The sequence below is a fragment of the Oncorhynchus kisutch genome, linkage group LG5 (assembly GCF_002021735.2).
Source record: "Oncorhynchus kisutch isolate 150728-3 linkage group LG5, Okis_V2, whole genome shotgun sequence".
NCBI lineage: Eukaryota > Metazoa > Chordata > Actinopteri > Salmoniformes > Salmonidae > Oncorhynchus > Oncorhynchus kisutch.
Window position 1 is genome coordinate 62,227,677 of NC_034178.2, and position 23,739 is coordinate 62,251,415.

Consider the following 23,739-nt stretch of genomic DNA (forward strand, 5'->3'; position numbering starts at 1 on the left):
CTCCGTTGAGAACAAACCCATATTACAGAATGACAACATAGGCTTTGAAAAGCGTTTGCACCAGGGTTGGGGTCAATTCTGAATTGAGTTGTGAATTGCTCTTTCATTCCAATTAAATTCTTGAATTTAATTTAAATTGGCCACACCCCACGGAAAGCAGAATTTGAATTGAATTTGAATGAAAGGAAGTCTAATATAATTCAATCACATTCATTGAAATTCAAATGGCTTCTGCATTTATATCTGTACGGTTACCACTATAATCTTGACATGTTTCATTTTTAAAACAAATGTTCTTAAAACAATGAAACATAATTAGTGGTCTGGAAATATTGTAAGATCATGTTGTGGGTTGTCTATAATAATTCATAATTCCCTTAATGTTTTTAAGTATCAGAATACATTTCCCAGAATGCATTAGATCAAACACTGCAGTATGGAAGGGAACAATCTATCTCATGACAAAGAAGAATACGGTTTGATATATTTGAGTTATAATCAAAGTAATATCTGAAATGGTATGTGTATTTTACATTAATAAGTGGCATATCCTTTTGATAAATGATTTGTCAAATGAATGAGACTTTCATGTCTCATGTCTTAGTTGAATTGATTTGAGTTCAATTCTACTTCCTTCAATTCAAATTCAATGTTTGAATTTGAATTAGATTCAGAAATTCAGAATAGACCCCAACCCTGGTTTGCACCAGTGCAAATGTTACAGCTGTTTATTCCAGAGCGAATAAAATGCTAAAGGTTGAAGAAAAGGTCAAATAGCATGTTAAAGACACGTTTCATGTTTTTAGCTTGACATAAATAAGCCTATACCGAACATTCTGCAGAAGGGAACTTTAGGTTCAGGCAATGAGCTCTGAGTTCTAATACGTTTACTCTTGAGGAAGCACAGTGACAGTGCCAGAGGATACAGTACTTTATAAGGGTTTCTCTATAGGTGGATGCTCTAGTGGGTGGAGCGGTGTGGGCACTGGGTGATTGACAGGAGGTGTGATGGCTGATGGGAGTCGTGAGGGAGCTGCAAACAGTAAACATTCGCACACTAAGCAGTCCCCTTCACATCAGGAGGGGTGGATACATCACATCCATCCATCTATGGAGCCATATCTAACCATGTGGTTTTTCACATCAACCCACTGTTTTCAGATCATAATGTTCTTTCTATGTTCATCATTACTTATTATGTCTTCACATCCATAAAAAAGCTGTACTTCTTCATTCAAATGTATTCTGTTTGTTTTTCATAAATAGTTAATGTGATGAATGCATGCTACAGAGATTTTTGTAGTTCATTTCCCATTTCTGCAGGTCAGGGTTCTGATCAATCTCAGAAGTATCAACCGATATCTCAATGAAAAAATATACACATAATTGATTTTCACACCACCGCACCCTTTTCCCTACTCTAGAGATATATTCTCTGTCCTTAGATGCCCTCATGTCCTGACTGACTTCGTCATATGTTTCATTGTGAAATAAAACTAATTCTGGGAGGTAAAAAACAACCATCTGATCAGAGCTGAGGATCATGGGCCACTGTCTCCCAAATTAAAGAACACCGCATCGCACACTACACCTGAACCTCCAGATCAGCCTGGTTCTGTCGTGACTGAACCTGATGCTACCTAAATCTGACACTGGTTCAGGTCAACAGGGTTTCTTAGGCCCTCCAACTCAATCCAATGGGATGTAATTTGTCTACGACCCAAGAAGACCTATGAAAACACCAGGGTCATGCTTGCATGTCTGTTTTTCATACTGCACTTTGGGTCTAAAAGGCTGAACTGTAAAAATCTAAACAGAACACATTTAATGCAATAAAGGAATAGCTCACAGTTCAGTGTTTACCCACAATCCTATCTGATTGGCCCGGTGAACCGTCAACAGTAAAACAAAAACAAACAGAAGAGGAAAAAAAGAAGACGACTCCTGACCAGAGCTGCACGTAGAACTGACCGTATCTGCTTGGAGCGATTCATGAATCCCTTTCGAAATGAGCAGCTTATTTTTGTCTGAGATTCACTGTATTAATCTATCAATCTTGCCAAATGGATTCCGAGCAGAGAGATACATCAAACAGACGCAGGAGGAAGACTTGAGAGCAGATGACTTGCAGATTTGAGGTAAAACAATGAGCATCCACTGGAATGGGAGAGAGAAAGGGGTAAAGAGAGAGAGGAAAGGGAGGAAGAGCCAGAGAGAGGTAGGTGACAGAGAGAGAGAGAGGAAGAGCAAGAAAGGAGAAACGAGTCAGTGAAAATCACAGGAAGTATAAGCCCTGCTGTCACTGCAAGCTACGCGACAGTGTAGCTCACAACACTGTCCTTAAAAAATGCTTACCGTCATCATGTGCATGTTGAAAACTCTGGAGAACATTTTGAAATATGCATGGGGCAAAGCCAGGTGTTGAAACAACAACAAGAAAAGTGTCAATCTGTGAGGAAAATGTCATTCCAAACTAGAAAGTTTTCTTCGAAAAGCCTGCATTGTTTGTTAAATACACCTCATCTACAGGATTATGTCTTCATAAAAAAGTGATCGATGTTCATTCCTGACACTAATACAGAGCTCCTATTTCAGCTTCACTCATAAACTAGGACAAAGAGGCATGTCGGCTTGCAAGGGAAGGTGAACTCACAAGGCTAAGATATCAATGTGAAATAAAACCGGGCGGTTTTATGTATATTTAATTACCTCACTGTTCGATGAGGCTAAAAAAGTAAATGTGTGAGCTGCGATAGTGGAGCTGGGTTTCAGGAACCTCTAACAAGCAATGTCGATAAAGAAACTAGCACCATTCAAAGGTGGTCAATTTGTCCTGCAGCTGTCAACTTGTTGTTGACGTCTGGCTGAGGCTTGACCCAAATTATGGCAACACGGTTACCTCCCTGTCTGTTATCCCGACAGGTCAGCAAGGTGACCATGTACTGAGAGTTTGTGTACTACTGCAATATACAGTAGGCATGAGCAAGAAGTTCACAAAATAAGGCAGCCATTTTTAACTCGCTGTACAGGAAGTGTAAACGTACCATTTCATGTCTAGCATATTTGATTTGTATCATTTTAACATTACTATTAAAGTATCAAGGTAATCTAAAGTGTAAATAGGATCTATGTTTCCAACAAAATGTACCACTATTTACGAAGCACTGCCATAGCATTATTAAGTGTGTATCAAAATAACTAACTATGGATTGAACATGGGTCAGATATTTTCACATGCTGTTTTCCACAGATGAAACACATAACGGACAACTACACGAGCGTTCATACACAATCAACTCTCCTGTCAATCAAAGAAGCTGCTTTTGAGCTTGCACTCACCTTATCCTCTTAATAGCCTACAATTTCACAGCGACATGAAACCAAAAGCCTCACAACTATCTGTCACATTGATCTGATTACACTACATTAAATGTGTTGTTAGTCACAAATGGAAACCCAAAGTAGAGGCATGGTAACCACAAGTTAATTTTAAGCCAATTGTATCATTCTAGTTGTCTTGACTGAGTGTAATTTCAACACAGGATTGGTTTTACTGGTGGAGGTCCGGTGATGTAATTATGTGCACGAGCACAAACACCACATCTGTAATTATATTCCTGTTTGAATCAGCCATGTTTTTACATGGCAGGAGAGTTACAATTCCAGCCAGAATAACCTACTTTTTTGGGGCAAACTCCAAAGTCCTCTGTAAATACTAGCCCTGTGCGAATCCACAACCCTGTGTTTTGAGAGAAATGTCTGAGTTTGACAGGTGTTACTTGCGGTTTGAGCAATAACTGAGTCGATAAATAGAACAAAGTGCTGCACATGGCATATATATGAAGGGCCTACATGTATCAACTTTCACAGTGAATACTTTTCTTTATAGGTATTGTGCAAATTCATTGAACACTGGCCAATGCATCATAAAGTAATGTGTGTCTATTTAATGCGACCCTTACTGTTAATAGATCTCAAAGCAGCATACAATTCCGGTAAACGTTAACAAATGACAAGTTCACATTCCCACCCATAGCCTTAAAATGCACATCAAGTGCAAGTGAGCACTTCTACTTAGGATCACTAAACTATCCTAATGATTATGATCACACTTCCTCAGTTCAAATATTATGGTGACACTATACCAAAGATGGTTTGGTTTGGTTTAGAAGGTTGGGAACCAAGCTGGAGTTGTCAGTGTGGCCTGTTATCGCCTGGACATCCGTCATAACTGTCAATTTATAGAAAACAAAAAATAGAATTACAGGGGGCAATTTCCGAATCGTCCTCTGGGATAACAGACATTCTGGGGTAATAAATACATGACCAACCTTCTCTAGTAATACTAGTCCCTTGCCAACAGAGCTAAAGCCAGACATTTGGAATAATGAGAAAGAAAAATGGAATTTCATTTTCTTTCTTGAGAACTGATGCAAATAAGCAGAAAATAAATGTATGCATTGTCAAACTCGTTCTCTTTTATAGTCCGAGCTCTATGAGAAGGAGCCATTGCTTCATGTGTGTCGGAGAAGTAACTGGGAGTATGATGAAGGTCGCACCCTAAATAGTAGTCCGTTAAGAATCCAACATCAATTGTTATGGTTAGGATTTGGGAAGGGTAATCTGATCCTAGGTCTGTGTCTATAAGGGTGATGTCTACCTAGAGAAGTGCTTCTCAATTATTTTCTGTTACGCCCCCCCCCCCTAGGAAGAAGTAAACATTTTGCGCCCCCCAACTCTCCGCCGCGACTGTAAATAGTATCATTTGTCTATATAATTGTTAGAAGTACACCTCTGTATAACATTGTATCCTTATTAGCATTAAAGAAAAGAAAAATGAAAGAAATAGAGATCAACTTACAACAAAGAATAACTTTATTAACATAGTTTTTTAGTCTGTAACAGAAAAGACTTCAACTGCATCAATTTGCCTGAAATTTAAAAAATAAAAATAAAAATCAAGCCTTATTTAAACTGGAAACATTTTTGGACCATTTGATCCTGAAAAATAAAATGAAATATAATCAATAAATAATAATACATTCAAATTAATCAGCAACATTAACTCAGGAGCACAATATATGAAACACTTTGACCTATAAAACAAAAATGAATAAAACTATTTGTGCTGATTTTTTAAAATCAAAATGAGGAAGTCGGGATTAATGGCTACAATGAGCACGTTTTGCAGAGCACAGCTTTTCGAAGCGGGGTTTGAAGCATGATACTGCAACTCTCAGCTCCTGCTCAATGTTTAGCTGGGACCTGTACTTGGTCTTCAGTGCAGCAACAGCAGAGAAGCCAGTCTCACAAAGATAAGATGTTGCAAAAGGAAGAAGAATGCCCATGGCCCTCTGCCCTAAGAGTGGATACTGCCTCTCTACACTCAGCCAGAATTCACTCAGTGTCTGTGATGTGAACCTCAGTCTCAATGTGGAGTCAGACGTCATATCAATGAACTGGTCCTCCTCTGCAGAGCTGAAACCAGTTGGAGCTGGTGCATTGAAAGGATCTCTCACCTAGTCATATTGGGAACTGTTTTCAGGGAAGTACTTTTTAAAGAATCCCATCAGTGATGAAATATGCTCCTTAATATATGGAATCACTGAGGTGGCATCATAGTCAGTAGTGTCAACAAATTCATGCAGGTTCTCGAATGAATCAGTATTTCCTTCATCAAGTCGCCTGCCCCACATTGCAGGCTTTCGAGTGAAAGAGCTGATGTTGTCTGTGACCCGAGGGAGGTGTTTATCTTTCCCTTGAAGCTGTAGATTTAGTTCATTTAGCTTTCCAAATATGTCACTCAGGTAAGCCAGTTTTGCCATGAAGTTCTCATCACAAAATGTTTCTGCGAGGTCATACTTGTGCTCCTGCTCCGAAAACGTTCTTATCTGCTCTCTGAGCTCAAAAACTTGGGACAAGACTTTTCCTTGTGACAGTCACCTTGCTTCACTGTGAAACAGCACAGCTTGATGTTCAGCTCCCATCTCCTCACAGATAGCAGAGAAGACTCTTGTTTTTAGTGGTCTGGTCTTTATAAAATTGACTACAACTACAAGCTCAGTCATAACCTCACTTAATTTAGAGGAAAGGTGCCTTGATGCCAGTGCTTCTCTGTGTATAACACAGTGTGTCCACTCAGCATTAGGTCAGGCCTTCTTAATGAGTGCCCAAAGTCCTTTTCTCATCCCTGCCACGGTCTGTGCACCATCACTGCAAACACCAATGCAGTTCTCCCACTTTAGTCCATTCTCAGTCAGGAAGCAGTCCAGCATTTTGAATAGCTCTTCAGCTGTGGCTCTGTCTCTGACATATTTATACAAAAAAGTAGATCCTCACACAGGGAGTTTGTCATGTCAAAACGTACATAAGCGATAAACAAACAGTCTTTGTTGCTGTCAGTTGCTTCATCGAACTGTAAGGCAAAACGTTTGTCTTTGAGTTTATCTACCAGCTGTTCTTTAAGATCGTTAGCAATGTAATTTATACGTCTGGCGACAGTGTCATTGGACAAAGGGATAGTTTTTTATTTTTGCAGCACTTGCGTCATCCAGCATGACAGAGACCATGTCTAATGCTGCAGGCAGTATCAGCTCCTCTGCTATGGAGTGGGGTTCATATCTCCTGCTCTGTGCTGTGTGCTCTTGTTCGGTGCAAAAAAAACTACTCCCCGCGGCAAAAAAAAGCATGTTCCCCGGGGTCACACGCACCCCCCCCCCCCCCCCTGGCATCGCTCCGAGCCCCCCACTATTTGAGAAGGACTGACCTAGAGCAAGGAACAGTCCATTCTCTACAAATGTAAGTTATGACATAGAACACTGAACTACAAAATCCCCCCCCCCCTTATTCTCGCAATAGTTTTTCTTACTTTTCGGCGTATGCTGATATGATCCCTGTCTGTTATTCCGACAGGTCAGCAAGATGACCGTGTACTGAGAGCTTGTGCACTACTGCAATATACAGGCATGAGCAAGGAGGTCAAAAAATAAGGCAGCCATTTGTAACTCTCTGAAGAGGAAGTAATCTGATCATAGGTCTGTGTCTGTAAGGGTGACATCTACCTAGAGTAAGGAACAGTCCATTCTCAATGCTAGAAATGTAAGGTATGACATAGAACACAAAACTACAAAACCCATGTCCCTCCCACATAGGGACAGCTTACAGAACAAAAGCTAGGAAAACAAAAGCCAGACCCTGCATGTGTCCTCATCTGACAGCACAGATGATACACTCAGCACATACAAGGACAAGTGATATGAACAATATCAATATCTATGGCCTCAGGTGAACTCTCCCATGTTCAACATCCAGATACTTCATGGTAATCTAGGACTTAAATAAGCATACAATCCACAGTCAACAATGACTCACTCACTCTCCACAAACCCTCCATTGTTTCATTGTTCACAGGGATAGAGAACATTATAGAGGAACAGCACAGAAACAGGTTTTCTTAGATATGCCATGTCAATGAAATCATGCAAACCAACTCACGAGTGAAGGGGCCTATAGGTCTAGGAAAAATTAACTGTTGTTATACACCCCCTGAAAGGACTGGATAGGTGATTTAAAATTCAATATAGCCTATCAGAAAGTCAGGTGGAACTATTACCATATTCCATATACCAATCCTTTCACATCTAGCTATTGGTTTATTTAGAATTGAGCCATAGGGCCACGGTGGCCATTTGGGGGGGGGAGGGCGAGGAGGGTGACGAGAGTGGGGTAAAAATAAAAAGGCTGGAGCTTTAAAAGCTTTGAGGGGGATTTGTTTCCAATAAGCCACCCACAGGATTAGAGCATGTTAATGTAATGCCTACAGCCCTATACAGACTGGACACACTGCTAACACACAGAGAGAGAAACAGAGGGAGGAATACAGAAAGAGAGAGAGTGTGAGAGAGAGAACACACACAGAGCAGCTCAAAACATACATACATGCAGTACATACATCACAGGAGGCTGCCGAGGAGAACGGCTCATAGTAATGGCCGGAACAGAGCAAATGGAATGATATCAAACACCAGGAAACCATGTGTTTTATGTATTTGATACCATTCCACCGATTCCGCTCCAGTCATTAACACGAGCCCGTTCTCCCCAATTACGGTGCCACCAACCTCCTGTGACATACATATATTCATATATAAATACAGTAAATTCAGAAAGTATTCAGACCCCTTGACCTTTTCCACATTTTGTTACATTACAGCATTATTCTAAAATGGGTAAAAATATATATATCTACACACAATAGCACATAATGACAAAGCAAAAACAGGTTTAAAGAAATTTCAGCCCCCCCAAAAAAAGCTGATTTACATATGTTCTCATACCCTTTACTCAGTACTTTGTTGAAGCACCTTTGGCAGCGATTACAGTCTCTAGTCTTCTTGGGTATGACGCTACAAGTTTGGCAGAGGAGTTTGAAGAGTTTCTCCTATTATTCTCTGCAGATCAAGCTCTGTCAGATTGGTTGGGGTGCGTAGCTGCACAGATATTGTCAGGTCTCTCCAGAGGTGTTAGATCTGATTGGATGGGGAGCGGATTGGGTGGATTGGATGGAGAGCGTTGCTGCACAGCTATTTTCAGGTCTCTGCAGAGCTGTTAGATCCGGTTCAAGTCCAGCCTGGGCAACTCAAGGATATTCAGAGACTTGTCATGAAGCCACTCCTGCGTTTTCTTGGCTATGTGCTTAGGGTCGTTGTCCTGTTGGAAGCTGAACCTTCATCCCAGTCTGTGGTCCTGAGCATTCTGGAGCACGTTTTCATCAAGGATCTCTCTGTACTTTGCTCTATTTATCTTTCCCTCAATCCTGACTAGTCTCCCTGTCCCTGCAGCTGAAAAACAACCTCACAGCATGATGCAGCCACCACCATGCTTCACCGTAGGGATGGTGCCAGGCTTCCTCCACAAAGGAGATGATCGTAGACTTCAGGAAACAGCAGAGGGAGCCCCCCTCTATCCACATCGAAAGGACAGCAGTGGAGAAGGTGTAAAGTTTTAAGATCCTCAGCGTACACATCACAGACAAACTGAAGATGTCCACCCACAAAGACAGTGTGGTGAAGAAGGCGCAACAGTGCCTCTTCAACCTCAGGAGGCTGAAGAAATTTGACATGTCACCCAAAACACTAACAAACTTTTACAGATGCACAATCTAGAGCATCCTGTCGGGCTGTATCACAGCCTGGTATGGCAACTGCACCGCCCTCAACCGCAAGGCTCTCCAGAGGGTGGTGCGGTCTGCACAACGCATCACCGGGGTGCAAACCTCCTGCCCTCTATGACACCTACAGAACACAATGTCACAGGAAGGCCAAAAAGATCATCAAGGACATCAACCACCTGAGCCACTGCCTGTTCACACCGCTACCATCCAGAAGGTGAGGTCAGTACACGTGCATCAAAGCTGGGACCGAGAGACTGAAAAACAGCTTATATATCAAGGCCATCAGACTGCTAAACAGCAATCACTAACTCAGGGAGGATGCGGCCTACATTGAGAACAAATCACTGGCCACTTTAATAAATCACTAATCACTTTATACAATGCACACTAAATACATTACTCATATCGCATGTATATACTGCATTTTACACCATCTATTGCACCTTGCTTATGCAGCTTGGCCATCGCTCATCCATATACTTACATGTACATATTCTCATTCACCCCTTTAGATTTGTGAGTATGAGGTAGTTGTTGGGGAATTGTTAGATTACTTGTTAGATATTACTGCACTCTCGGAACTAAAAGCACAAGCATTTTGCTACAGTTGCATTAACATTGCTAACTATGTGTATGTGACAAATAAAATTTGATTTGATTTGATGTCCACAGAAGATTTCTGGAGCTCTGTCAGTGTGACCATCGGTTTCTTGGTCAACTCCCTGACCAAGGCCCTTCTCCCCCGATGGCTCAGCGCTAGGAAGATTCTTGGTGGTTCCAAACGTATTCCATAGAAGGATGATGAAGGCTACTGTTTTCTTGGGGACCTTCAATGCTCCAGACATTTTTTGGTACCCTTCCCCAGATTTGTGAATCGACATAATCCTGTCTCAGAGCTCTACGGAGAATGCCATCGACCTCATGGCTTGGTTTTTGCTCTGACATGCACTGTCATCTGTGCGACCTTATATAGACAGGTGTGTGCCTTTCCAAATTATGTCCAAACAATTGAATTTACCACAATTGATGCACCTGAGCTCAATTTCAAGTCTCATAGCAAAAGGTCTGAATACTTATGTAAATAAGGCACTTAGGTTTTTATTTTCAGAAATCTGCAAACATTTCTAAAAAACGGTTTTCGCTTTGTCGTTATGGGGTATGGTGTGTAGATCGATGAGGGGAAAACATTATTTAATCCATTTTAGAGTAAGGCTGTAACGTAACAACATTTTGAAAAAGGGGTCTGAATACTTTCAGAATGCACTCTACATACTTACATACATACAGAGGGTGGTGTGGCCAGCCCAACACATCACAATGAGCACACTGCCTGTCTTTCAGGATATGTACAGCAATTGGTGTCACAGGAAGGTCAAGAAGATCATCAAGGACCTCAGCCCCCTGGGTCACACCCTGTTCAACTCGCTATCATCCAGGAGGCAAGGTCAGTACACGTGCATCAAAGCTGGGACAGATGAAGAGCATCTACTGTATCTCAAGGCATTCAGACTGTCAAATAGCCATCACTAGCGGGCCTCCATACAGTACACTGCCCTGAACTTAGTCACTGTCACTAGCCGGCTACCCGGTTATTCCTCACTGCACTTCAGAGGCTGCTGCCCTATGTACATAGACATGGCACACTGGTCACTTTTCAAATGGAACACTGGTCACATTAATAATGTTTACATACTGTTTGACCCATTTCACATGTATTTACTGTATTCTAGTCCATTCTATTCAACGATTGCTGTACATATACTCTTCTATCCAAGTATTCTTCAGATATACTATATATTTTATCCACATACTGTCCATAATGTCTATACATCCCATCACATACACAGTACCAGTCAAAAGTTTGGACACACCTACTCATTCAAGGGTTTTTCTTAATTTGTACTATTTTCTACATCAAAACAATGAAATAACACATTTGGAATCATGTAGTAACCAAAGAAGGGTTAAACAAACATTCTTCAATGTAGCCACGCTTTGCCTTGATAAAAGCTTTGCACGGTCTTGGCATTCTCCCAACCAGCTTCATGAGGTAGTCACCTGGAATGCATTTCAATTAACAGGTGTGCCTTGATAAAAGGTCATTTGTGGAATTTCTTTCCTTCTTAATGTGTTTGAGCCAATCAGTTGTGTGACAATGTAAGGGTGGTATACAGAAGATAGTCCTATTTGGTAAAATACAAAGTCCATATTATGGCAAGAATAGCTCAAATAAGCAAAGAGAAACGACAGTTCATCGTTACTTTAAGTAGGTCAGTCAATGCGGAAATTTCAAGAACTTTGAATGCTTCAAAGTGCAGCCGCAAAAACCATCAAGTGCTATGATGAAACTGGCTCTCATGAGGACACAGAAAAGGGAGACCCAGAGTTACCTCTGCTGCAGAGGATAAGTTCATTAGAGTTACCAGGCTCAGAAATCTGCAATTAACTGCACCTCCGATTGCACCTCACAGAGTTCAAGTAACAGACACATCTCAACATCAACTGTTCAGAGGAGACTGCATGAATCAGGCCTTCATGTTTGAATTGCTGCAAAGAAACAACTACTAAAGGACACCAATAAGAAGAATAGACCTTATTGGGCCAAATCTGTCCTTCGGTGTGATGAGTCCAAATGTGTGATTTTTGGTTCCAACCGCCGTGTCTTTGAGAGACACAGACTAGTTGAACGGGTGATCTCTGTATGTGTGGTTCCCACCGTGAAGCATGGAGGAAGGAGGTGTGAGGGTGTGGGGATGCTTTGCTGGTGATACTGTCAGTGATTTATTTTCGAATTCAAGGCACACTTAACCAGCATGTCTACCACAGCATTCTGCAGCAATACGCCATCCCATCTGGTTTGTGCTTATTGGGACAATCATTTGTTTTTCAACAGTACAATGACCCAAAACACACCTCCAGGCTGTGTAAGGACTATTTGACTAAGAAGGAGAGTGATGGAGTGCTGCATCAGATGACCTGGCCTCCACAATCATATGTGGGAACTTCAAGACTGTTGGAAAAGCATTCCAGGTGACTGTTAAAGAGAATGCAAAGCTGTCATCAAGGCAAAGGGTGGCTTCTTTGAGGAAACTTTTTTGGTTACGACATGATTTCATATGTGTTATTTCATAATTTTGATGTCTTCACTATTAGTCTACAATGTAGAACATAGTAAAAATAAAGATGATCCCTTGAATGAGTAGGTGTGTCTAAACTTTTGACTTGTACTGTGCATATATATATATATATATATATATATATTTGTGGAATTTCTTTCCTTCTTAATGCATTTGAGCCAATCAGTTGTGTTGTGACAATGTAATATAAATATATACACAGCATAAAAAGAAACGTCCCTTTTTCAGGACCCTGTCTTTCAAAGATAATTTGTAAAAACTCAAATAACTTCACAGATCTTCATTGTAAAGGGTTTAAGGATACATCCCTTTTTTTCAATTTTCGCCTAAAATGACATACCCAAATCTAACTGCCTGTAGCTCAGGCCCTGAAGCAAGGATATGCATATTATTGGTAGCTTTTGAAAGTAAACACATGAAACTTTGTGGAAATGTGAAAGGAATGTAGGAGAATATAACAGAATTTAACAGAATCTGGTAAATATAATACAAAGAAAAAACCAACCCTTCTTTTATATATTTTTTGTACCATCATTTTGAAATGCAAGAGAAAGGCCATAATGTATTATTCCAGCCCAGGTGTCATTCAGATTTTGTTCACCAGATGGCAGCAGTGTATCTGCAAAGTTTCAGACTGATCCAATGAACCATTGCATTTATGTTAAAAATGTTGTTTCAAGACTGACCAAATGTGCCTAATATGTTTATTAATAACTTATCATGTTCAAAATGATGCCCTCTCCTCAAACAATAGCATGGTATTCTTTCACTGTAATAGCTACTGTAAATTGGACAGTGCAGTTAGATTAACAGGAATCTAAGCTTTCTGACAATATCAGATATGTCTATGTCCTGGGAAATTTTCTTGTTACTTACAACCTCATGCTAATCGCATTAGCCTACATTAGCTCAACTGTCCCGTGGAAGGTACACAGATTCCGAAGAACACCGTTTCCAATGCTTGTTCAATATACTCAGTCAGTTAGGAAAGCTAAGGCTAGCTTTTTCAAACAGAAATTTGTTTCCTGTAGCACTAATTCCAAAAAGTTTTGGGACACTGTAAAGTCCATGAAGAATAAGAGCACCTTCTCCCAGCTGCTCACTGCACTGAGGATAGGAAACACTGTCACCACCTATAAATCTATGATAATTAATAACTTCAATAAGCATTTTTCTACGGATGGTCATGCTTTCCACCTGGCTACCACTACCCTGGCTAACATCTCAGCACCCCATGCAGCCACTATCCCAAGCCCCCCTGCTTCTCCGTCACTCAAATCCAGACAGCTGATGTTCTGAAACAGCTGCAAAATCTGGATCCTCACAAATCAGTTGGGCTAGGCAATCTGGACCCTTTCTTTCTAAAATGATCTGCTGAAATTGTAGCAACTCCTATTACTAGCCTATTCAACCTCTCTTTTGTATCGTCTGAGATCCCCAAAGATTAGAAAGCTGCCACGGGCATCCCCTTCTTCAAAGGGGGAGACACTCTAGACCCAAACTGTTATAGACCTATATCCATCCTGCCCTGCCCACCACCCGCCAACCCCTCTTTTACGCTACTGCTATTCTCTGTTCATCATGTATGCATAGTCACTTTAACCATATCTACATGTACATACTAACTCAGTCAGCCTTACTAACCAGTGTCTGTATGCAGCCTCGCTATTTTTATAGGCTCGCTACTGTATATAGCCTGTCAAATCAGAGGGCCTGTTGACCGGACCTTTGGCAGCCTCTATGGGGGTGCCACAGGGTTCAATTCTCGGTCCGACTATTTTCTCTGTATATATCAATGATGTCGCTCTTGCTGATGGTGATTCTCTGATCCACCTCCACGCAGACGACACCGTTCTGTATACATATAGCCCCTCTTTGGACACTGTGCAAACAAACCTGCAAACGAGCTTCAACGCCATACAACAGTCCTTCCGTGGTCTCCAAATGCTTTTAAATGCTAGTAAAACTAAATGCATGCTCTTCAATCGATTGGTGCCCGCACCATCCCGCCTGACTAGCATCACTACTCTGGACGGTTCTGACCTAGAATATGTGGGCAACAACAAATACCTAAGTGTCTGTTTAGACTCTAAACTCTCCTTCCAGACTCACATCAAGCATCTCCAATCCCAAATTAAATATAGAATTGGCTTTCTATTTCTCAACAAAGCCTCCTTCACTCATGCTGCCAAACATACCCTCGTTAATCTGAAGGTCCTACCCATCCTTGACTTCAGCGATGTCATTTACAAAATAGCCTCCAACACTCTACTTAGCAAACTGGATGTAGTCTATTACAGTGCCATCCGTTTTGTTACCAAAGCCCCATATACTACCCACCACTGCGACCTGTATGCTCTCGTTGGCTGGCCCTCACTACATATTCATTGCCAAACCCACTGGCTCCAGGTCATCTGTAAGTCTTTGCTAGGTAAAGCCCCGCCTTATCTCAGCTCACTGGTCACCATAGCAGCAACCACCCGTAGCACGTGCTCCAGCAGGTATATTTCACTGGTCATCCCCAAAGCCAACACTTCCTTCGGTCACCTTTCCTTCCAGGTCTCTGCTGCCAATGACTGGAACAAATTGCAAAAATCACTGAAGCTGGATTCTTATATCTCCCTCTAACTTTAAGGATCAGCTGTCAGAGCAGCTTACCGATCACTGCACCTGTACACAGCCAATCTGTAAATAGCACATCCAACTACCTCATCCCCATATTATTACTTACCCTCTTGCTCTTTTGCACCCCAGTATCTCTACTTGCACATCATCATCTGCACATCTTTAATGCTAAATTGCAATTATTTCGCCTCTATGGCCTATTTGGTCTCAACTGGCCTACCTGGTTAAATAAAGATGAAATAAAAAATACAAATAAAATGAACCATTAACAATTCATGAACATGCATCTGTGGAACGGTCGTTAAGACACTAACAGCTTACAGATGGTAGGCAACTAAGGTCACAGTTATGATAACGTAGGACACTATAAAGAGGCCTTTCTACTGACTCAGAGTACCTGCTCATCTGTGTGAATGTGCCTTAGGCATGCTGCAAGGAGGCATGAGGACTGCAGATGTGGCCAGGGCAATAAATTGCAATGTCCCTACTGTGAGATGCCTAAGAAAGCGCTACAGGGAGACAGGACGGACAGCTGATCGTCATCGTAGTGGCAGACCACATGTAACAACACCTGCACAGGATCGTTGCATCCAAGAAACACACCTGCGGGACGGGTACAGGATGGTAACAACAACTTCCTGAGTTACACCAGGAACGTACAATCCCTCCATCAGTGCTCAGACTGTCCGCAAAAAGCTGAGAGAGGCTGGACTGAGGGCTTGTAGGCCTGTTGTAAAGGCAGGTCCTCACCAGACATCACTGGCAACAATGTCGCCTATGGGCACAAACCCATCGTCGCAGGACCAGACAGGACTGGCAAAAAGTGCTCTTCACTGACGAGTCGCAGTTTTGTCTCACCAGGGGTGATGGTTGGATTTGCGTTTATCGTCAAAGGAGGCCTATACTCTGGAGGTGGAGGGTCCATCATGGTCTGGGGCGGTGTGTCACAGCATCATTGGACTGAGCTTGTTGCCATTGCTGGCAATCTCAACGCTGTGCGTTACAGGGAAGTCATCCTCCTTCCTCATATGGTACTCTTCCTGCAGGCTCATCCTGACATGACCCTCCAGTATGAGCAGCCATACTGCTCGTTCTGTGCATGATTTCCTGCAAGACAGGAATGTCAGTGTTCTGCCATGGCCAGCGAAGAGCCCGGATCTCAATCCCATTGAGCACGCCTGGGAATGGCTAGGGCCATTCCCCCCAGAAATGTCCGGGAACTTGCAGGTGTCTTGGTGGATGTCACGCCCTGGCTATAGAGAGGCTGTAATTCTCTATTTTGGTTAGGCCAGGGTGTGACTAGGGTGGGCATTCTATGTTATTTTTTCTATGTTTTCTGTATTGTTAGTTTCCTTACAGAATTGTTCGTTTTCCTCTTTGTTATTTTTTGTTCTAGTGTTCTGAGTTTAATAAATATCATGAACACGCTGTGCCTTGGTCCAGTCATTCACAGGAAGAGGATCGTTACAGGGGAAGGGTGGGGTAACATCTCACAGCAAGAACTGGCAAATCTGGTGCAGTCCATGAGGAGGAGATGCACTGCAGTACTTAATGCAGCTGGTGGCCACACCAGATACTGACTGTTACTTTTGATTTTGACCCCCCCTTTGTTCAGGGACACTTTATTCCATTTCTGTTCCATTTCAACAACCAACATCTCTACACATACTTCTGGAACACTCAGAGTAGGTAAAAGCAAGTAAAATATTAAACTTTATTCAAGCTGATGTACAAAAGTTTCCCATGTGAATCCCAATGAAAAAACAGCCAAGGCTCTGCTACCTCTAATGCAGCTGGGCTTGCTACACCCCAGTAAAGAACATGCACAACTCAAACGACATCACATTAGAACAAGGAGAACGTACACCAGGTAGACATTTGCAATACAACATGTTTTATTATGGAGAGGATGTATCATGGCAGCCAATGGGGAGCCTGTAATGTTACAGTTTAGGAGTTTACCAAATCAGTCACTGGCTTCATAATAGGTGCATCTACGATGTTGTCCCCACAGTGACCGTACGTACAAATCCCAACCAGAAGCATTGGATTACAGGCAACATCCACACTGAGCTAAAGGCTAGAGCTAACGCTTTCAAGGAGCGGGACATCAATTCAGGGGCTAAAAACATATCCCGCTACAACATCTGATGAGCCATCAAGCAGGCAAAGCGTCAATACAGGACAAAGATCGAATCCTACTGCAACGGCACTGAAGCTCGTCGGATGTGTCAGGGCTTGCAAACTATCATGAATTACAAAGGGAAACCCAGCCATGAGCTGCCCAATGATGTGAGCCTGCCTGACTTGCTAAATGCATTCTATGCTCAGTTCGAGGCAAGCAACTCTGAACCATCCATGAGAGCACCAGCTTTTCCAGATGACTGTGTGATCATGCTCTCCGTAGCTGATGTAAGACCTTTAAACAGGTTAACATTCACAAGGCTGCAGGGCCAGATGGATTACCAGGACGTGTACTCAGAGTATGCACTGACCAGCTGGCAAGTGTCTTCACTGAAATGTTCAACCTCTCCCTCACCCAGTCTGTAATACCTACATGTTTCAAGCAGACCATCATAGACCCTGTGCCCAAGAATGCCAAGTTAACCTGTTTAAATGACAGGTTACCCCATAGCACACACATCTGCAGCCATGAAATGCCTTGAAACACTGGTCATGGCTCACATCAACAGCACATCCAAGACACCTGGTCCTACTCAAATTCACATACCACCCCATCAGATCCACAGATGATGTAATCTCTATTGCGCTCTACACTGCCCTCCCCCACCTGGACAAGAGGAACATCTATGTGAGAATGCTCTTCAACACCATAGGTCTCTCCTAGTTCATCACTAAGCTAAGGACCCTGGGACTGAACACCTCCCTCTGCAACTGGATCCTGGACTTCCTGACGGGCCGCCCCCAGGTGGAGAGTTTACGCAACAACACATCTGCCACGCTGACCCTCAACACGGGGGCCCATCAGGGGTGCGTGCTTAGTCCCCTCCTCTACTCCCTATTCACCCACGACTGCATGGCCAGGCACGACACCAAAACCACTGTCTCACCGACAACGATGAGACAGTCTATAGGGAGGAGGTCAGAGACCTGGCAGTGTGGTGTCAGGGCAGGAGGAGCGGCGGAGGAGATGGCCGCCGTTTTACAGTCTCCTAACCAATTGTGCCATTATGTGTTTTTTTTTTAGATATTTGTAAATTATTTTGTACATAATGTTTCTGCAACCGTATCTTACGCCAGAAAAGAGCTTCTGGATATCAGGACAGCGATCAGTTGTACGTATCGCCCAGTACATCACTGGGGAAAAGCTGCCTGCCATCCAGGACCTCTTCACCAGGCAGTGTCAGAGGAAGGCCCTAAAAATTGTCAAAGACCCCAGCCACCCCAGTCATTAACTGTTCTCTCTACTACCGCATTGCAAGCGGTACCGGAGTGCCAAGTCTACGACAAAAAAGCTTCTCACCAGTTTTTACCCCCAAGCCATAAGACTGCTAAATAGTCAGTTAAATAGTCTGGGTAGCTAATTGGTTAATTATCTGCATTGACCCTTTTTGCACTGACATTTTTTTACTTATCACATACGCTGCTGCTACTGTTTATCATCTATCCTGTTGTCTAGTCACTTTATTCCTAGTTATATGTACATATCTACCTCAATTACCTCGTATCCCTGTACATCGACTCGGTACGTGTACACTGTTTATAAAGGCAAGTTATAGTTACTCATTGTGTATTTATTATTCATTTTATTATTACGTGTTTTACTGATTACTCTCATTTTCTCTCTACATTGTTGGGAAGGTCCCATAAGTAAGCATTTCACTGTTAGCCTACACTTGTTGTTTACCAAGCATGTGATGATTCAAATCTTATTTGATTTGATTTAACATGGAAAAGCCAGATGCACTGAGATAGTTGGTGAGTGACTTTATGCGCCGTGGATGAGAAAAGCATCCGTGCATAGCGTATGGAGTATGGACATGGTTACATTTAGCCAAAGGTAAGACTGGAAGGTATACACAGAGCTGTGGAGTGGTACAAATGACTGGCAGTATGGGTCTATACCCTGCAAGGAATTGATATAAGCTACTGTAAACATAGCATAGCTCTGTATTGTCTAATGGGTTCATTACATACAGTATAATTAAGCAATAAGGCACGAGGAGGTGTGGTACATGGCCAATATACCACGGCTAAGTGCTGTTCTTACACAAGACGCAACACGGTGTGCCTGGATACAGCCCTTAGCCGTGGTATATTGGGCATATATCACAAACCCCTGAGGTGCCTTATTGCTATTATACCGTTGTCATGACATTGGCCTGTGGGTAAGGTTTATGACCCCCTCATAAATACCTTTCTCCCCTCTCTCTCTCTTGACTCTACTGAAGGACTCTTGAATAGCCTTTGTTAAACATAGAGTGTCTGGGAACATCAAACAAGTGAGGGGGAAGGAGCCATATTTCTGTAATAGGACCAGTTGAAAATATGCATTGGTACTTAATGAATATGATGTCCGTTCGGTTGTCATCTGAGACATTATGACTGATGACAGGATGACATAAACTGTATCTGGGAAAGTCCGATTCACAGATCAGATTCACATGGAATTGTTCTGCAATTTAAATGTTTGAATATGAAACTATTTGTGAAAAGATTAAATGTAATCTTAGCTTCCAAATGAGAGAATTGGGTTTTCATAAGGTTAAAGCTCTGCTCAATCAGTGGCCCACCCTTGTGAAGAGACATGGGTTATAAACTATGAAACATGCCCTTCTCTCCCACCACTATATAAGTCCTTGACGAAAATGTAACCTTCTGTTCCGAGTACGTGAGGCCTGCAGCCTCTGCATTAAAAGGGCGAATAACTTTCTGTTCCGAGGACAATAGGACAACGGTCCATACGTTAAAAATGACTAACATGTCAACTACAGCCAACCTCAGCGTGAGCTTTGGTTGTGAATGGTATGAACTTTGAACTCTTATTCACTAAAGAAGTGAGACATCCTAGCCGTTGAGTTAGCAGCGGCCGCTGTGAAAGGATGGACGACATACCCAGTCTAACACACAACAACGATACTACAACGTATCCAATTTACCACCAGAGACATTCTTCCGAGGACAGGAAGATCTCTGTTGGCCAACACGGCCAGCATCTACATCCAACCTACCGAAGCGCAGCTCAGAGTAAATACTTATTGCATTTTCCTTTTCCAAATGGGCGGTAATTTAGAATGCATAAGATACTGTATTTACGATAGCATGGCTTCTCCCTTTGTTCCTCAGTCTTCCCGCTCTTTCACTCAAACCCAACCTCCTTTCCTTTGTGTAGATACTGTATTATGTCGGCTCCATCCACCAGGGACATTTTAAAAATAAATAATTAAACCCAATTTTGTATTGCTGATTCAAATTGTTAGCCAGGGTTCGTGAAGATAACCAATAATTTACAACTTTCAGATGAGACTGAAATAAGGTGACGATTAATATTGACTGCTATTGATGTAAAATATTACTAGGTCTTTAAGAGTTTATTTGGAAGATAACAGCTCTATAAACACTATTTCGTGGTGCCCCGATTTTCTAGTTAATTACATTTATATGATTAGCTCAATCATGTAATATTAATTACAGAGAAAGGATTTTATAGAATAGCATGTCATATCACTTAATCCGGCATAGCCAAAGACACGACACTGGTTACCAACATAATTAGAGCAGTAAAGAGAAATGTTTTGCCATACCCCTGGTATACGGTCTGATATACCACGGTTGTCAGCCAATCAGCAGTCAGGGGGAATATCCCCTGAGCAAATGTTACGCTAGCCCCTTCATACTCGTCTATCAATTGTATGATTCCAGCTGAAATCATAGTAAATAAAGAGCGTGGGACTATAAGTTTCTATCTGCATCTTGGTCAAGATTGAGTTATTGACATTGCCTTGTTCTGTTCAATGTCCACTACCTATACATACAGTAGTCTAAATACCCCAATTCAGGTTAAGTTCAAAAGAATTAATGATAAAAAATTGCTGACACCATTCAAACCAATGAGGTTTCAGAACCTTAAAGCCAGTTATCTCTGAATTATCTTTTTGCAGACAGAACTTTATAGTCCCAAGCTCTTGTAATGGGTTTACTTTGACTAAACAGTATGCCACAGTCATAGGGGAAAATCGGCAATCTCCCTTGCAACGTTCCCATGATAAATAACGCACGCGGATTGCCAACCTGGTATCAGTTTATATGCATCATGTTGTGGAGCTTTTGCAAAAAAGATATGCAGGGGGTGTACAGTAGATACACTGGTACACAGTAGCCTCTGATAGATAAAATCAAAACAGAGTAATAGCATCAACAATTCATCAACTAGATAAAATGCAATGCAATAAGCCGAGCTCTCCGAGAAAACAATATAGAAGTGAGTAAAAGTGAGTGTGCTGATTGAAGCAAATGTAATAAGCCTTGGGGGAAACTAGAGAATCTCTCGTGCTTGGATATGAAATATTTCTCAAACAGTATCATCATGGGACAAATCAGCTATTTGTTTACTAGCACTCATCCTGATAATCTGTTATGGGATTTTTATCAATAATGACTAAATGAGGTATACTGCACTATAACTTGCAAGAATTCTACCCTGTCTTTCTTGTAGTATTAAATTATGTTTGTTCATTAGGAAGAGGTTATATGGCATGTATCTAGGAAGAAAGGAATGTATGTGGAGATAAGAGAGGACAGGGAGAGCTCCTCCAGAGTTATAGTGTCTGGGGGAGACTGGAACGGTCAGCTGAGGGGTTATAAACTGTGGTTAGACTCATGAGAAAATCCATGTTGGTGTGTATGTATGTGCGTAGTTTAGGATGGTATAAGAAGACATTTATTTGTGAAAACTCTCGCAAATAAATTGGGATCTGATCAATTGTGAGCTGGGAATTCTGTCTGTTTTATTTAAGACCAGAACTTTACAACCTCTGGGTATCAGACAGATTAATATAATTGGAATTTCTGAACACTGATTAAATAATTACCTGACATAATTCAAGGGCTACATGTTTTGCTGACATAGAGCTAGCCTTACAACAGTCTATAGACAGTATGTTTACAGTACAGCTATCATCAATTGCAACATACCTGAAATTGTAAGTGTAACCACATTTCTCAATGGGCTTGCTTGATGGACAGCGGGAAAGTGTGGCGGACATTTCTGTAATGAAATCATAAATCATCATAGCTGCGCAGAAGCTTCTATTCTTGGTGACACACGAGAGAGAACAGACGGCCTAAAGTACATGGCATTGTCATTAGTATGCATAGATATTTACAGTACATCTATTTACTTCCATTTGCAATTCAGATGAAATGGTAAGCTCTCCCTAATAACTCTGCTGCCTTTTATTTGTAGGAACATCCTAATGTAAAAATCTACAACATTCAACAATATGGCCTGGAAGGTTAGGGGGAAAGACTGATTTGACAAACAGAAACACTGGTTCGAATCCCTGGAGGGCGGGGAACTCAAGCCCTGTTCGGAATAAGTGAGGCACTGATCCTCTTCCCAACACCCTGCCATGTAAAGAGCAATTAGAGAAATACATGAATGGGTTTGTTCCTCCTTAGCATGTTTATTTACATGTTTATTACCCTTTAAAATGACAACGGATGTCTGCAACGGTTGTTCCAGAGGCCATAGGCCATGTGCTAATTTCAGGGCCAATCATGTGCTGGTCTCCCAAGGCTGTTTGAACTCAAGGAGGAATATGATTGGCCTTGAGCTCTGAAACATCACCATATAAGCTTTTATCAAATGGGTCACTGTTTCATGACCATGTATGTTCCGGGAACCCAACAGAGCGAGAAATCACAGCTGCAGCAAAATATTGAATTGGTCTGAAGTGTGATAATCAAGTAGACACTATCACTGTCCTGGAATATTTAAGACCCACCGTTAAACAGCATAACTAGTTAGAGTCATGCTTCTAGCAGAGTGCAAATACACACATTCCTGTGTTTATACAAACCAAAGTGGATTTATTTATTTTCTAATCATCCTAATTTGATTCCTTCCATCCAATTGGTAGAGGGGAGAGGAGGGATTATTTAAAAAATGTTTGTACTTCGGAAGTAGCTGTTCAAAAGGAACAGTGTCCCAGGTAAAATGATACATATCTACACTTGCTCTGAATTAAATCCTAAAAGACTACAAGAAATAACTTAGTCCAGTGGTGTACTTTAGGGTTATATCCCGACAGTGTGCGTACCTTTGGCAAACAAAACATGTCTTATCATCCTTGAAACCGCAGAACACTACTACGACATATGTGTTCATGTAATACCCTAGCCATTTATCATTATGTAAATTGTCATTTATATTCTAATCGGTAAGGACAAAAGTGAGCTTAGACAAGCAAGAGATTCATCAAAGCTCATAACACTGGACAAAAGGTTCCACCGTTCATAGACCTTTTGTGAGCCTGACAGTGACGCTCCATCCAAATGTCTGGTATCCATCAACGTTCAACCTGGGCAAGGACAATGTCAACTGCCTCTCCCATAAGCAAATTCCCTAGGTAGTTCAGCCTTTTCAAAAAAAATCCAGCATCAACCACAAGTAGGTCAGTGTCTCCTTAGGACTCAAACCACCGGTATCCTTCACAATGTCAGCCAGATTCGGATGGAAGGAGGAAAGCAAGGAGGTGACAGGACCCAAAGAGGAGGGAATGTCACTTTGCACTTTTGAAGACCAGGGACACTTTGGTAGAAGATATCTGATATTCCAGCACA

At 41.8% G+C, this 23,739-nt stretch overlaps 1 protein-coding gene across 1 annotated transcript in view; it reads right to left on the bottom strand.

The window, feature by feature from the left end:
• Positions 1–23,739, bottom strand: part of LOC109891640 (disks large-associated protein 4-like) — a 221,173-nt gene that overhangs the window by 148,136 nt on the left and 49,298 nt on the right. The gene's annotated exons all lie outside the window — the stretch shown is intronic.